Raw genomic sequence first — 16,949 nt, forward strand, 5'->3', positions numbered from 1 at the left:
TTGCCACAGGGTGCATGTGTTTGCCAGAGAGGGACAAAATGAGAAATGATTCCCTAGGAGGTGGCCATGCGGTGATTACTTGAAAATTCTCTTCTTAAAATTTTGGGCATACATCTGTCCAGCATGATTTTTGTTTTTAAGTTTGTTTGTTTTTTGGAGAGCTTTTTTGCTATAGGGTGCATGCGCTCACCAGAAAGACAGAGAGACAGAAAGCGAGAAATCACCTCCTAGGGCGGGATGGCCATGCCTCAACCCCTTCTCCTCCATTCTCTTGGGATCTTGGGCATGCATGCACACATACCCGGCGTAAGTTTAAGTCACCGGGTCTGGGACTCAAACTGCGGTTGACTACATGAGAGTATAGTAACATAGCCATTATACCATCTGCTGGCACCCAGCATGTTTTTCAAGCCACTGGGTCTGGGACTCAAATGTGGTCAGCCATATAGGAGTCCAACACCTTAACCACGATGCCACCTGCTGGCCCCAGGTACAGGTATATATATGTGGGTTTACGGGTATAAGCTTCAGATGCTGCCTCATCCCCACCCCTAAATGTACTCTGAGATTTTCTAGAAAGTTAGCAGTAAAACTCTGAAGGGGAGGAGGTGGTATGTGAAGGTTTCAATGCTTGTACAATCGGTAAAAGTTTTCAATTAGCAATAATTGCGCATCGGATAAACCTCATTGGCTACGATACTGCCACTGAGCAAAGCTGTGTGCTTGTACAATTGGTGAACAAATGTAATGGATTGATAAGTAGGTAACTCAGTATTAGAGCAATCATTCCTATCTTTTTTTTTTTTGGAGAGATTTTCACTGTAGGGCGCGTGCGCTCGCCAGACAGACAGAGAGAGACATAGAGACAGAAAGCGAGAAATCACCCCCCAGGGGGGATGGTCACGCCACAATCCCTTCTCCTCCATTCTCCTGTCGGGATCTTGGGCACGCAGGCACACGCGCCCGGCGTGAGTTTTAAGCCACCGGGTCCGGGATGTGAACCGCGGTCGACTACGTGGGAGTCCAGCAACATAGCCATTACGCTAACTGCTGGTTCCCATTCCTATCTTTTAACATTTTAAAAATATCTTTTATCCAATCTTAATACTGCTCAAAATTTAAACAAATTTAAAAGTTTTACTCTCGATTTGTAGAACATATCCCCAGTGCCATCATAGTACCTATTTAACAACTGACTCTCTGGGAAAACCAGGAAGTGGGGGCGAACACCCTGATTTGTAGTATTTGCTTCTTTCCATGGTGTAAATACTCCCATCATCTGCAATCTCAAGCTGCCAGTGTGATACCCCCGAACATGGAGATGGGAAGAAACGTGCAGAGGTACACTGCTCCACAGTTTTTAAAACACACACATAGTAGATTAAGTAACCTCAAAAGAGAGAGAAGAATGAAATGTAGTAAACTAATGAGTGATGAGGTTTGAATATTTATTATCTTCATGATTAATATAAGTTGCTCAGTTGTGAACTAATATAATTTATTGGGTCACTGGAAAAGTCACGACATATGTTTTGCTGCAAAAATGTGTTATGAATTTTCCGACAACCCAGTAATTATAAAAGGGACTATGTACAACGACCAAGCTCATGGAGTTCCTGAAAGTTTAGCAGTCCACGCTCCAGAACTGGTGTGAGTTGACTCGAGCACATTGAATATACCCAGTCCCAGGGCGGATAAAATCCTGCCTGGGAAACTACATTAGCATGCTGGTTCTGGGAGGGCATACACCATGTCTCCTGCATCTTTGTACCAGCAACACTGACATGGTCACTCCCTCACTCACAGATTCTGTTGCAGTGGCCTTTTATTATAGCAAGATATTTATTAGAATCCTTAAAAAAAAAAATCCTTTCTGTTAACAAGATTCTGTTTTTAGTTATCTTTATCTCTTTCAAAGAATTATGTATTTAATTTTACTTAACATCATTACTATTATTTTTAGTTTGTGACAGAGCTCATGCACTCATCAGAGAGACAGAGAGAGAGAGAGAGAGAGAGAGAGAGAGAGAGAAAGTGAGAAAGCAAGCTGCCAGATCTGGGATTTGATTTGTGGTCAACCACGTGGGAGTTTGGTACCTTAACCACCATGTTACATGCTTGCTCCTTGTTTTTAGAAAGAGAAGTTGTAAAGTTGACTTAATGTTTATACAAAATAACTTATAAGTACATATATATACCTTTTTAAAAAAAATTATGGGCTAGCCCATGGCCTGGAGGTTAAGGTGGTTAGATCCCACATGGCCAATCATGTGGCTCAAGTCCCAGGCCTTCAGTCTTGAAAACCACTCTGGATATGTGCTTATGCAAACTCAAAATCCTAAAGGGAGGGAGAGATGGAGAAGACACGATTGTGGCATGTCCGTACCCCATGGTAGTTACTTTCTTCCTTTCTCTTTTCCCCTTCTCTCTCTGGTTCTTACTGGTGAGTGCACATGCCTTCTGGCAAATTAAAGAGAAAAAAAAAACTTTATTCGAAAAATAGCTTCACGGTAGACATTTTAAATGTCCTATATACTATAAAGGGAGAAAAATCAAACAACAGTTCAAATAAAGGTAAAGAACAAATCTGATGGCGGGCGAACGCCTGGCGGTGTGTAATAGATCAGCAACTTCCCTGTGCTGCTGGTCTGGGAATGGTCCTCTGTCCCCAGGTGGTGTCTCCAGTTTGCCAGCAGACATGACAAGTCTGGCTCAAACACACCTGCAAGTGCTCAGGTTTGGCAATTGCATCCCTTCCCACCAGAAGGTGGAGTGCAGGGAAGAATTTGTCCAGCTAGTGATGGGAGTTGAAGCTGAAATAAGGTCAAGAGGCAGCACCTGGGCTGTGTGAGTTCTTAGTAGAAACTGCAGCAAGCAGAGGACATCAGGAGCATCGTGCAGAGCAAACCCTCGTGAGCTGGCCAGCTTCAGAACACGTGAATCTTTTTTTTTTTCTGAGAGATATTTTTTTCTACAGGGTGTATAAGCTTGCTGGAGAGACAGAGAGAGACAGAGACAGAAAGCGAGAAATCACCCCTCAGGGGGGATGGGAATACTGCAATCCCTTCTCCTTCATTCTCTTCTCAGGATTTTGGGCATGTACGCACACTCACATGCACCTGGCATGAGTTTTAAGCCACCGGGTTTGGGACTTGAAACGTGGTTGATTATGTGAGACTTCAGTGACATAACCATTATGCCATCTGCTGATCCCAACCATATTTTATTTTTTAAATTTGTTGTAGGGCAGGTGTGCTCACCAGAAAGAGATAGGCAGAGAGAGAGAGACAGAGAGAAGGAAAGTGACAAATCACCCCCCAAAAGGGATAGCCACCCTGAAAACCCTTCTCTTTCATTCTCCTTTTGGGATCCAGTCACATGCTCCCAATGTGATTTTCAAACCGTCCGGTCCAGGACTTGAATCACAGTCGGCCATGTGAGATCTAGCCACTTTAACTACCACATCATCTGGCTGGCCTGACCATGCGTAATCTTTTCAGTAAACCATGGCAAAAATTAAGAAAGTGTGGGAAAATTCGTGACATGGTGAGCCTCATGTCCTAGGCAGATTCATGACTGTACTCAAGAGGCAATGAACTTAGTCCTATCAATAAGGCTGTGGTGACCTTTGTTGGTTGTGTAGATTGTTATAAATGCTAGGCAGTGGACTGACCAAATGTTTTCAATACGGAGACTTTATAATACTTTATACAGACATACTTAGATTAGTCCTTAACAGTAATAGCTTTGTATTATTAAATAATTCATAAAAATTATTATACTGAGAGGTAAGTATTTATGATTAAGGTATGTAGTTTTTTGAGAATTTAACCTAAAACAAAAGTTAGAGGTTCTCTGAGTATTCTTCAAATATCAGTTTTCAAAAGTAGCTGTGTAAAGAAATTATAATCAGTCAGATTTCCTATATCTTCAATAGCCCTCAGTGGAGTTCTATTAAATTATTGTTGCTTTTTCTCATAATAAAATCTAGGCAAGGTCCTACCTTCAAAGAAAATTCCACAAAAGTAAGATATCCATGAATTCCTGCAACATGCAAGGGACTTTTGTTAAGTTACTCCTATTGGAACCTCTTATCTCTGAAAGATATAGGCATAATAATCCCCATTTTTCAAATGAGAAAACTGAGGCTTTTAGAGAATAAGTGTCAACCTTGGATTACATGGCTAAGGAATATGGAAGCTGGGACTTAACTCCAGTAATAAGAATTATAGTCAAGGGCCAGCAGGTGGCACGATGGTTAAGCACTGGACTCCCACATGGCTGACTGCAGCTCCAGTTCTGGACCTGGTGGCTTGCTTTCTCACTTTCTCCCTCTCTGTCTCTCGCAGGTCAAATAATAATAATAATAATCATAAATAAAACTAAAAAACACAATTTTAGTCAAGAGTTATTGAATTCTAAACCTGTGCTAGATTGTTATAAACATGAGTTATCCTTATTGTATAGACTGACAAAACTGAAAATCTCCTATCCCAAGTTGCTATCAAATGAAGAGATAAAGTTTAAAAATGCTGATTTTTAAATATATAGACAGTTGTAGGAGTTGCGAGTGATCTGAGAATGGAGGCAGAGCTGGCGAGTAAAGGCAGCTACCACAAAGGCCTGCGGGCAGAAGATCAAGGTGAGTTGGTTCAGGTAGGGACAAGAAGTCACAGAATATGTTTTCAACCAGAGGTAGGCCAATTAGGAAAGAAATGAGAATGGGAAGCAGCTGTAAGAGGAAATTTCTGCAGACAGAAATAATTCAGAAGAGGAATTGCTAACGAGTTACAGGATGGAACCCAGTGAAGGAAGATTCAGCAACTTGGATTTTAGAGAGCTGTATGGATGATGGCTTTGTTCAAAATGGAAAAGGTGTATTTTGCTTTTCCAGAAAGATAAGCTCTTCCCCAGGGCTGTCGAGAAGTGAACTAGCCCAAATAGAAGACAATGAGAAAGAACCAGTTCAGGAATGAGACTGAGATATACTGGAGATCAATGAATATTCATCTTTACTCTCAAAGTAGCCATTTCTTACATTTTACACCCTCACGACTTCCTTACACTACAGGAATTTAGCCTCAGGTTCTCAATGACTGTTATGTTGGAGAAAATTCCCTTGGATAGCGACAATGAGAGTTATTAGCAATGTCTTCTTTTTTGGGGATACCTGAACTGACTTTATTTAGTCTTCTAAATAGGAACACAACGAGATTATTTTCTAAAGCACCTGGGTGAACCAAGCATTTATTGTAATTGAAGACGTCCTAGGGCTTCAGAAATAGAAGTTCGGGATCACCTCCATAATGTCTCTGAAACCCACCGTTATCTTGTCACCCCCAACTGCTAGGATCTTTTGGCTCATTAGACTAGCATAATCTGTTGCTTGAGTTCCTGCAATGGTTGTTACCTGCAGAGTTCAGTTTCTGCTACCACCTTCTTCTCTTTGGCTCTGACTTCTTTCCAGGAGCCTTGCTACATAGATTCTTCCACCTTCAGCCAAGTCCAGATCTCTTGCATGACCTTCAGGCCCACTTTATGTTTGTCAACTAACTACCCTTGCTTGCATATGCCATTGGTCCCTCAAATGCCACATGCCTAAAACAGGGCTATTGTCGTCCTACTCCCCAAGCCAGCTGCTCCAATGGGTGAGATTTGTATCAGAGCCTTTCTGTTTGCATAAGCCAGAAGTCTTGGGTGCTGGCTTCCGTTCTTGTCATCCTCTCCTTCACTGGTACCACAGCTCAGTATACCTGGACTTCACAATCCAGGCCTACCCTCACCAAATGAATGCCATCTCTAAGCTTTCTAAATGGCAATCTGAATGAATTTTCTAAAATGCAAACCTGATTGTGTCATTCCTTCAGAGTAGAAATCTCTTAATGGGCTTTCTCTGCTCTCAGGATAAAGTGAAAACTTCTTCGGGTGATTCATGAGGCCCTGGTCCATTGTCTCTGTCCGTTATTGCATTGCTAAATAGAAATACCTGAAGTTGGGTGCTGTATAAAGAATAGAGGTTTATTTGTCTCATGCTTTTGGTGGCTGGAATGTCTAAGAGTGTGGGGCATCTGGCTGGCCTCTGGTTCTACATCACAACATGGTAAACAGAAGAAAGAAGGAAAGGGGGGATGTTTAGAGAGAAAGACAACCTGTGAGCAGTCATCTTACCTTTATTGCAACCTCCTCTTTCCAGTTACAGCAAGAACCCACTCCTTCCTAAGAGACAGCATTAATCTATTCATGAGGGTGGTGCCCCTGAGATCCAAATACCACCAGTAGGTTCTACTCCCTAAAGGCCCACCACATTTCTTTTTTCTTTCCTTTCCTTTTCTTTTCTTTTCTTTTCTTTTCTCTTCTTTTCAATTTAACTTTATTTATTTTTCCATTCATTTCTATTTGACCAGAGAGAGAGAGAGAGAGAGAGAGAGAATGAGAAAGCAAATCACCAGGTCCGGGACTTGATCTGTGTTTGACCATGTGGGAGTCCAGTGCCTTAACCACCATGCCACCTGCCAGCCCCATGGCCCACCACCTTTCAACACCATTACATGGAGACTAAGCTTCCAACACTCGAGTATTTGGGAAACAAACTGTTATTCACACCGTACCACTCATATAGTGCCTAACACTCCTTACTCGAGCCCAACTTCTTGTCATACCCCTGCACCTCAGCTCCGTGTGTGCTGTTCTTTCCTGTTTTGTTTTTGGTTTCTGTTTTCCTCTTTGCCAACACCTATCATGTGTCATCTTTGACTTTTACAACTCATATTGTTTTATCCTGGAAGTGTCCCTTGACTTGAGTCTGGGTTAAACATTCCTCCAATGATGAAATACTTAGGGAGATTCAATCTTTTCTCTCTTTACGGGCCTGGAAACTCCATAAGGACAGGCACCTGCTTATTCCCAGTTGCATCCCAGGGCTTAGCACAATATCTGACACAAGGCTGATATTCATACTGTTTACACTAGGCACACTCTGTATCCAAAATACCTTCCAATCGATTGAATAATAATGACATCAATATAAATTCAGTGAGTACATGAAGCCTTATTTTTGGTTTCCCAAGTGCATTACACTAATATGACGGCAGTTGAGAACTGTTGCATATCTTCTTGTAATCTTTGGTCCCAGAGGTACTTTAATGGAAATTTGAGTCATTCTTTTCAAATTCACTTCCATTTACTTTACAAAATGACTTCAGCACCTGTCTCATTCTCTTTTTCCATACCATTTTTAGGGGCTTTAACATTTATCCTAATAATTTCATTCCAGCTCAGTTTCCACTATACCAGCTGGTCATACAACCCAGTTTTACAGAACTGTGGCACGTTTAAGATCTGAAACTCTGACCTTCCCCTTGGAAACCCCACCTCCCTTTCTTCCATTCTCTCATCACAACCGTTAGCACGTCAAATGCCTTTGGCTCCTTGAAGCTTTCCAATCTGGGGGGACTCTGATCACCTGCTGTGTCAGCTCTGGCATGGACTCACAGTCAGTCATTTGGATGATGATGCGCTCATGTCTAACTCCCTCATTCTCTCTACATTTAACTATTCACCAGCTACTTACAACTTCCGAGAGAGCTTTCTCTTCTCATGTTCTTTTGCTGCTGAAAGCTGCTGAAAAAAAAAAAAAAATAATGAAAACGTGCTGAGTAGGTCAGTTAAGGTTTTGTGCAATCTCATCAGCCAAACCCTAGCAGAACCAAGTACATTCAAAATGACTTTCTCTTATTCATTCCGCTGTTTACACCCTATCAAACTTCACAGCTGCTCCAAACACTCTCACTTCCTTAAGCCCCCAGGCTTGTTTTGATAAAGAACAGTTTCCACACCACCCTTGGAATCATTACATAAGATTTTATTTATTATTACTATTATTATTTAATTTGCTATAGGGCATGTGCACTCACAAAAGAGAAAGGTGGGGGGAGTGAGGGAGAAAGTGAGAAACCAAGTCACCAGGTCTGAGACTTAAACTGGTTGGCCACCAGCTGGCCCCTGGTAAGATTTTTAAAAGTTTACATGGTAGAGAGCATGAGAGAGAGGAGAGAGAGGAGAGAGAGAGAGAGAGAGAGAGGGAAGAGAAGAGAGGGAGATTGAGAGAGAATATTCTGATAGGGTCTAATCATACTATGATTTCCTTTCCCCAGCCCTCCAGCTTTTCAGGACCTTCGGCACACATGTGCCAAGGATGCTTTTAGACTGGCCCAGATTGCTGAACCTGAGGTCGGCCATGTGGCTTCCAGCACTGCAGTCCAGAATGCAGAATGTGACAGACAGAACCACTTAGGCTGGGCATTTTCATTTATTTACTTCTTGTTCTCAAAATCTACTGTTGAAAGAAGCAAAGCCCTGGAATGAGAGGTTCCAGGCAACAGGCAGAAGGTAAGCCTAAGAAAGAGTAAAAATATTCCTTTCTTAAAAATGAGGAAAAAGGCGAAAGGGAAAGAAGAAAAATGTAGAGATAATTTGAGGTAGAAAAAAAAAGAATTGAGGGAATGGATACCAAGTATCCTCATCTCTCCAAATAAATTAGTTTAATAGGAAGTTCCATGAGGTGGACATGAGAAGACTGGGGACTTCCTTTATTGGGGCCTCAATTCCCTTCTCGCTCAAATGTAAGAGGTGTGTGCATGGACTCTGAAATGCCCTTTAGTTCTTAAAATTCAACCAGACTTGGGGCCACCGATGGCATAGTGGCTACATTGCTTGACTCCCACATGGCTGACAGTGGTTCAAGTCCCAGGCTCGGTGGCTTGAAAATCACTGAGAGGTGAATGGAGAAGATGAGATTGTGGCATGGTTATCCCCCTTGGGGGTGATTTCTCATTTTCTCTTTCACGGTCTCTGTCTCTCTCTCTTCCCCCTGGTGAGCACATGCATTCTAAGAAAGAAAGAAAAAAATAACTCATCCAGACTCTGAGTGTCACAAAGGCTCTCAACAGCGGTGTGTGAGTGGGTGGTACAAAAAATGTGGGGAAGTGTGCAGGGGCATTTTGTGGTTGCTACCACAAGGAAGCTCCCTTGGCATTTAGTGAACGGGAACTGACAATGTGGAGAACCATCTTCCACAAGGAAGCTTTGCCCCAGCCAGAGTGCTGACAGTAGCCACTTCATACAGTACCCACTTGCTACAGCTGCAGCGAGGGCAGCTGAGGGTGGAGGCCATTTATTCTGCTTGTTGAGATCTGCCGTCAGCGACTCTCAGCACAGCTGGGTTTATAGTAGGTGCTCAGTAAAGGCTTGGGAAAGAAATTCTGGTCTCCACAAACTTGTATGCAATATGAATTTTTTGTGGTTCTACTGATGATTTTTCTATTGACATACATTTTAATTTCAGAGGCGCTTTATCTTCACTTTTGATTGACTTTTAATTGGCAGTGACTCCGAACTCTGAGAGAGCTCAGTTATTAAAATGGAACCCTGCAGGGAATCCATTTGTAAAGCGATAAATCCCTTTATAGTGTGAATAATCACCCATTAATTGATCTGGTTTGTAAACTTGAATTTTTATATGCTGCAACTTTTTTTTTTGCTTAAATGTGGGCACAAGTATGATCTCCTCATTATAATCTTGGAGTTCATGAGGGATCTAACACATCGACAGTTTTTCTACTTTACAATGGAGACTTTTTAGTAAATTCTAGGCTTTTCCTTCTATTAATTCTATTTATAGGATATCTTAATTTTAAATAGTGATTTGTTGCTTATAAAACTATCAGTCTGTTCACTTAATTTTGAAATACAATAGAGAAACTATCTCTGGGAATCTCTGAGGCACTAACAGACTTATTTTTTTTTAAATAAACTATTTATTAAAAGATAAGTCTTGGGGCTGGTAGGTGGCGTGGTGGTTAAGGATGCTGGACTCCCACATGGCCAACATTGGTTTGAGTCCTGAACCTGGCAGCTCTCTCTCTCTCTCTCTCTCTCATTCTGTCCCTCTCTAGTCAAATTAAAATAAGTAAAGTTAAATAAAATAATTCTTTAAAACAAAAAAAGACAAATCCTACAGACTTATTTCTTCTTGACACATCCATGGCTGGCCATGACAGCCAGGTGTCTTGGTGTGCTGGCCTTGGACCCGAAGGCCTCAGAAGTGGCACAGCCCTGTATGTGCCTGAATGTTCTTTAGTCTCTCCAGCTTGTTGCCCAGACCGTTGGCCAGGACCTGGCTGTATTTTCCATCCTTTTCATCTTTCTGTCTATCCAGGAAGCAGTCTGGGATCTTGTACTGGTGTGGGTTCTGCAGAGCAGTGATCACATGCTCCACCTCATCCTCGGTAGGCTCTCCAGCCCTCTGGTGAGGTGGCTGCTTTCCTCCACACCACGTGTGCAGTCATCGCCCACACCCTCAATGGCGGTGATGGAGAAGGCTATTTTCCACAGCCCATCAATGTTGGTGTTGAATACTCACAACACGTGCTGGATTTTCTCTGGAATTTCTTTCTACAGACACGACAGTGACACTAGCAACAGCATGTTGACCTCCTGTGGAAGAGTGTCCCTGATAAATTTTCCAATTTTTTTTTAAAGAGATTTTTGCTACAGGGTGTGTGTGCTTGCAGAAAATACAGAGAGAAAGAGAGAGAGGAAAGAGAGGAAGTGAGAAATCACCCCTGAGAAAATAGCCTCATTGCAATTCCATCTCCTCCAGTCACCTCTCAGGATCTGGGGCGCACACACACACACACACACACACACACACACGCACAAACTCAGGCCCAGTGTGGGTTTCAAGCTACCAGATCTGGGACTGGAACTGCACTCAGCCATGTGGGAGTCTAGCATCTTAACCACAACACCACCTGCTGGCCCCGCCACTAATGTTGGTTTGTCAGAAAATTCATGACGTATTTTTCTGTATGTTTTCCTATGCAAAAATGTGTCATGACTTTTCTGACAGCCCAATAGATTTAAAATGATATTCATTCCTGCAAATTTTCCTTTCTATCATCTCCCTTTTACCACTTGTGAAACTGAGCAATGGAGTAATCAGGAGAACTCTGCTGTAAGTGTGACTGGGATGATGTGGCATTCAGATCATCTCACCTCTCACTAAAGGCCTGCCTCTGGACTAAAGAATATTTCCTTAGTTTTACGGAACTGTATTCAGGATGCTTCCTGTGACTGACATGAAACTATCATGAGAAATGGTCACTCGAGTGAGTCGCCTCTGAGAGTGTTGTCTGTACGGCTGATCTGAACAAATTTCATCTCTACCCTATTTTCTAGAAATGAACTCTGTTACATTAGGTTTTCCATCGGTAAACTCATGCTTGATAATATTCCATCCTGCTGCTTTGGGTATTATAATAGTTCATGCAGAAAGGACTGGATTAGCCTCATCACAGATGATGATGGGGGATATAAATGTGCACGGAATATTATTACCAATAATTATAGAGGAAACATTTAGCCTGGTGTTCAATCCTTGATGCCCATAGTGTAGGTTATAACAAAAATAATCTCACATGGTCTGAAGATACCTGTTTCTGAAGTAATAGTACCATTGGGGTCCTGGGTAACATTAATTAACGTTTAGTGTAACTACAGGAGGGATTTTTATTTAAGGTTGCTATGGTTCATTTTTCCCCCACTTCCATTTCAGTTTTTCCCCGACCCCTTGCCGACTGACACAGGCATCATGCTGTATAATATGTTTTCCGTCTATTACTCTGTCCTTGGACTTATTAATCCATCATTTCATTTGGCCCTGCTTTTCAAATGTTAGAGATGAGCTGTGATATTTGTCTTGGCTAGCAAAATAAACGGGATGTGGAGATTCACTCAGAATGCATCTTTCTTATGTTCTTTTATGTCTCTAAGAGAAACCTTGGAGACATGCTTCCTTCCGACTTCATTCCCCTCTGACTAACCCCCTCCCAACCGTGTTTCCCCTTTATCTATAGATAAGGTAGCACGATCCTGAATGCTGGTTAATTATTCCCCTGTCCAGATGGGCGGGGGGAGGCCAGGAAAGGAACACAGAGGTTTATCAGAAAAACATAAGCAATGCTGCCTCAGCACAGAAGCCTCTCTACCTAAAGAGAGTGGGTTACAAGCTAGAAAGAGACAATAACATTAAAAGCAATATTTCTGTCATGAGGCCTTCTCAGAGCTGTGAAACTAACCTGCTTGTATTTTTTTTCTACAGCCCATAAAAGGGCTCACAGTCAGAAAATACAAATCCCATAGGCTGCTATTATGCTGATGACAGTGAAGAACGGAGGAAAATTGTTTCATTGCTGAATTGCAGATATAATTATGACATTTTATATATTTTGCAGCCTGTACCAAAGTTAATACAACCAGAGTTGTATTAATATCTACTATGCCCTATAGCAGGAGTGAAGTTAGCACCTTAATGCAAGGGACTCGGACTCCGATTTTGCTAAGATCGAATCCCCCTGGCTATTTACTAATATGAATTTTGCGGTTAAAGGAACATTCAGAAGCAGGTGATAATGGCTGCATCTTTCGCGGGGCCAGCTGATTCATACAAATCATTTGTACCAGCACAGGGAGTGAAGCTAATTGCACTTGCACAATGTGTCTTTCATTGCCAAGATCTGCAGCGAAAGTCTAACTGCTTACTTCAGCCAAAGACAGATACAATGGGGCGTTGAGAAAAATTTAAATACGTTGTAGTCGTTCACAGGAGAAATGTTTGGGAGTCGATCTGTGGGGCTTGCCAATCAATGCAATTATGACGAAGGAGCTGAGACTTGTTAGTGCGGTCACCTGGCAGTCAAGTGTTTGTGGGTTGCAAAAGGATGAAGGGGTGAGAAAACTCCATCTATCATTAGTTTCTAATGTAGTTCTGGCCACAAGGCTGGGGTTGGTGATCTAGTTCACACCCTTATATTAAGAATTAAGTATTCTTGGTGAACAGTGAGCCAATAAATAAACAAACAACATTTTGGGAGATGCAGAATAGACAGGGAAATAAAATGTATAGTAATGAAATATTCATAACCTTGCATTTTATGGACCTCAAACACTAGTTCCATGATTTACACTATTTCTGTATGCAGTAGTATGGGATCTGCCGAACAATAATAAAGATGGCATTAGAATGCTACTGGCTCAGTGTCATGGAGAAGGGAGGATTAATCAGTACTGTACGATAGCTGTAAACTTGAGGAAATAGAAGCACATCTAGGTAGTTGCTTCCCAGTGCACTTTATGCCTGGCTCATGGAAATGGGGGAGATGAGAAACACAGTAATTATGAAAACGACGAGTGTGAGCACCCAGCTCCGTATAAATATTCACATTATTCTCCCAGGTCATGGTTGTTCAGCAGTACTGATACAGACCAGCTGCTTCCAAGAAAATGTGGTAGTTATTATTTCACTTCAAGAGTCACCTTTGCAAAATTCTTGGTCCACCTGACTCCAAGACTCAAAATGCTGTATTTCACACTGGTCGTCTTCTTACATAGGGAATAGTGACCCAGGGCCTGTCCACTTTGCAGGCTGGGGTGGCTTTTGCCCTTACCAACTGTCACAGAGGTCTGCTCAGGAGAGATGTGCAATTGTGGATTAAAATCCAGGTGGAATAGACAAACAGTCATACAATCTTATTTCAAAGGGTATCTCGAACATTCCGGCTCCCTCCCTGACCTTCCATCAGCGAGCCAACCTCACACTCTTATTATTTACCATTTGTCCCAGATTTCAGAGACACAATTGGCCTCTAGCACAGTAAGAGCTTCTCCTATAGAGTTCTCAGCAGAGTCCAGTTTTGTTCCCATTTTTATCGAGGAGTTACATAACACACTTGCTGGATGCTGAGAGTGGCCTTTGCTGAGTTGAAACTATAGTAACGTGGCAACGCTCCATGAAAACTATAGTTATCTTGGCATTTTTCTCATGTCTTTCAGACTTCTGACCACCCTGCCAGGGATCAGACAGTGGCACAGCAGTAAAACACTCTGCCAGGCTGACACCCGTGACCTGGTTCTGGGTTCACATCTGGAAACCTCCTTCAGTATGACCAGCGTGCATGTGCCCGTAGCCCAGGGCTGGCTGGGTTGGGAGTGGGTCATGAGGTCAAGCCCCTGTTGTGGGTGCTGTCTCTTTCCCGCTGTCTCTTTCCTTCACTGGGGAAATAGTCAATGAAAAAACTGGAAAGACAACAAAAACAACAACAGCCACAAAAGAACCCTGACAGTCACTGGGGTCACCTCTCTCTTTTTCTAAGTAAGCAAAATTAATTAACCATCAAAATACCTCTAAAGCTGGTCCCAGAACTCAGGATTTATCCATAAAACTTCTATGGGACAAGCTTGAATGAGTTCCATTAAAAATATTACCATTTATTTTTTAATATTTACCATTCTTTTTAAAAGAGATTTTTGCTATAGGGCGCATGCACTCACTGGAGACACAGAGAGAAAAAGAGAGACAGAAAGCGAGAAATCACCCCTCTCCCACCTCCCCAGGGGATGCCACACCACAATCCCTTCTACTCCATTCTCCTCTCAGGATTTTGAAAATACATGAACAGGAGCCTGATGTGAGCTTCAAGCCGCTGGGTCTGGGACTTGTACCGGTGTCAACCACGTGGGAGTCCAGCGATGGAACCATTATGCCATCTACTGTTCCTATTTAGCTTTTAAAAATTTTAATTTAATTTAATTCTATTGTCAGAGGGAACATGTACTCAACAGAGACAGAGAAGCAGAAAGATTGAACAAGAGAGGGATACCCCTCCTATCCATGCCACTGTTCCTTCTCCACTTCACCATCCTATTAGGATTTGGGGCTTGCACACATGCTAGGTATTTCTGAAGCCACCAGGATGGAATGCAAACTGCAGCTGGCCATGTAGGATCTGGTTCCTTTAGCTATGAGCCACAGGGATGGCCTGGTGTCTGCCTTATAGTGCTAAATCCTCATCTCTCCCATTTCCCTGAATGAGACAACACAGTAAGCCAAACTTCCTTCAGTTATATATGACGATCTCGATGAAAGTGACAACACACCTTTATGTTTTCATTAGACTTAAAACATCTACTATTTCAGGCCTGAGAGCGCAGGTATAAACTATTCAAATGAACAATCTCTTCATCCCGGGGAAAGTCAGAATACCAATATCTCTTATCAATAGATTGGCCAAAAAGTTTTGGAAATAAATTAGTTTTGCCCTTTGCTGGTCCTCTATTTTCTTTTTTTTTTTCTTTTTAGGTTTTTGCCATAGGGTGTGTGCACTTGCTGGAGAGAGATGAGAAAAAGACACACACACACACACACACACACACACACACACAGAGTGAGAGAAAAAGTGAGAAATCATCGTCTGGGGCAATGGCATCGCAATCCTTTCTCTTTTATTCTCTCCTGGGATTTTAGGAATGCATGCACACATGCCCAGCATGATTTTCAAGCCACTGGGTCCAGGACTCAAACTGTGGTTGACCATTTGGGAGTTCAGTGCCTTAAGCACCACGCTACCTGTTGGCCCCGCTAATCCTCTAATTTCATTGCTCAAAATTGGTACTGATGAGCATAAAGCAACAACAGTAGGCTTCAGTAAATGTTGAAAAATAGATGGAGTCCATGGTCTTGGAGACTTTCTTCTTTTCTTTCCAGTCTCTTTTCTTTTTTATTGCCAGACGGCTCTTATGGGCACCAGAGAGAGAGGCACAGGGAGAAAGCAACCCCTTAATGGGAGGTGATCATGCTACAATCCCTTCTCCTCCATGTCTTTATGCCACTGGGATTTGGGGCATGCACATACACATGCCCAGCATGGTTTTCCAGCCTTTGGGGCCATTATGGACATGTGGAATATGGCTCCCTTAACCACTAGGCCATGGGGCTGGCCTGGTGAATTTCTTTTGCCCCAAGACGTGATAAGCTTGACTGTCAGACTGTTACAGAGAAATTAATCCATGATAGGATGTATTGTCAAGAGTGGCTTAGTAGGAATGTTGAACTTAATTAAAACATTGCAGTTTATTGGATTTTCCAGAAATAATCTTTCCTGCAGGATAGATTTCCTCTTGCTCATTCTTGTGTTGTCTACTCCTCAGTGATGGCAGATCTTTTTATTTGTAATCTTCTAGCACATTCTCCTTTGTTCTCTACCATGGGAAATAGGAATCCAGGTGAAAGCAGGCCAGCCCTTTGCTCAATTGAAATTTTCAGTTTTCCTATCTCATGTGTGTGTGTTGTGTGGGTATATCACTTACATGCTATAAACACATAGATACCTATATATTCAAGATAATACAGAAAGATAACCAGGTAGTAAGCTAAAGTTCTCTAATATTACTTCCTGATTTGAAGAAGTGCTGAAAGAAGAAAAAGCTTAGACTATTTTGGGCTAGATGATTCCCATGCGTTTTATAGGGATTGACAATGTTCAAAGATTAAAAGTGATGAAGGGTAAATAAATCATTAAAAGTAATGATAGAAATCATCATTTACCTTCGGAAACAAATGATTTTTTAAAATAATTTTTTATTACTTTTTAAAAGACTTATTTAATTTACTTTATTATTATTATTTTAATTTGACCAGAGAGAGAGAGAGAGGAAGAGAGAGAGGGAAAGTGAAAAAGCAAACTGCCAGGTCCAGGACTCAAACTATGGGTGGCCATGTGGGAGTCCAGCACCTCAACCACCATGCCACCTGCCAGCCCATTATTATTATTATTATTTGAGCATAGAAAGAGAGAAAGACAAAGTGAGCCAACAAGCTACCAGGTCCAGGACTTGAACCACAATTGACCATGTGGGAGTCCAACACCTTAACCACCACACTACCTTCCTGCCCAAATAATTTATCTTATTACTTATGCAAAACAACCCTCTACTGAGTTGTGAGTATCATCTGAAATTTGATATCATCGTTTAGGCTGCAGAGCTGGTTCCAAGTCCCTCAAGTTAGATGAAAGCTCCTAGCCACACAATCTTGCTTCTCTGCTCATTCAGTC

General features: G+C 42.0%; 1 pseudogene; it reads right to left on the reverse strand.

Moving 5' to 3' along the window:
• Positions 1-541: 541 nt before the first annotated feature.
• Positions 542-717, reverse strand: LOC114008541 (uncharacterized; annotated as a pseudogene).
• Between the last annotated feature and the right edge of the window lie 16,232 nt (positions 718-16,949).

Source organism: Tupaia chinensis, unplaced genomic scaffold, assembly GCF_000334495.1.
Source record: "Tupaia chinensis unplaced genomic scaffold, TupChi_1.0 Scaffold000354_1, whole genome shotgun sequence".
Taxonomy (NCBI): Eukaryota; Metazoa; Chordata; class Mammalia; order Scandentia; family Tupaiidae; genus Tupaia; species Tupaia belangeri.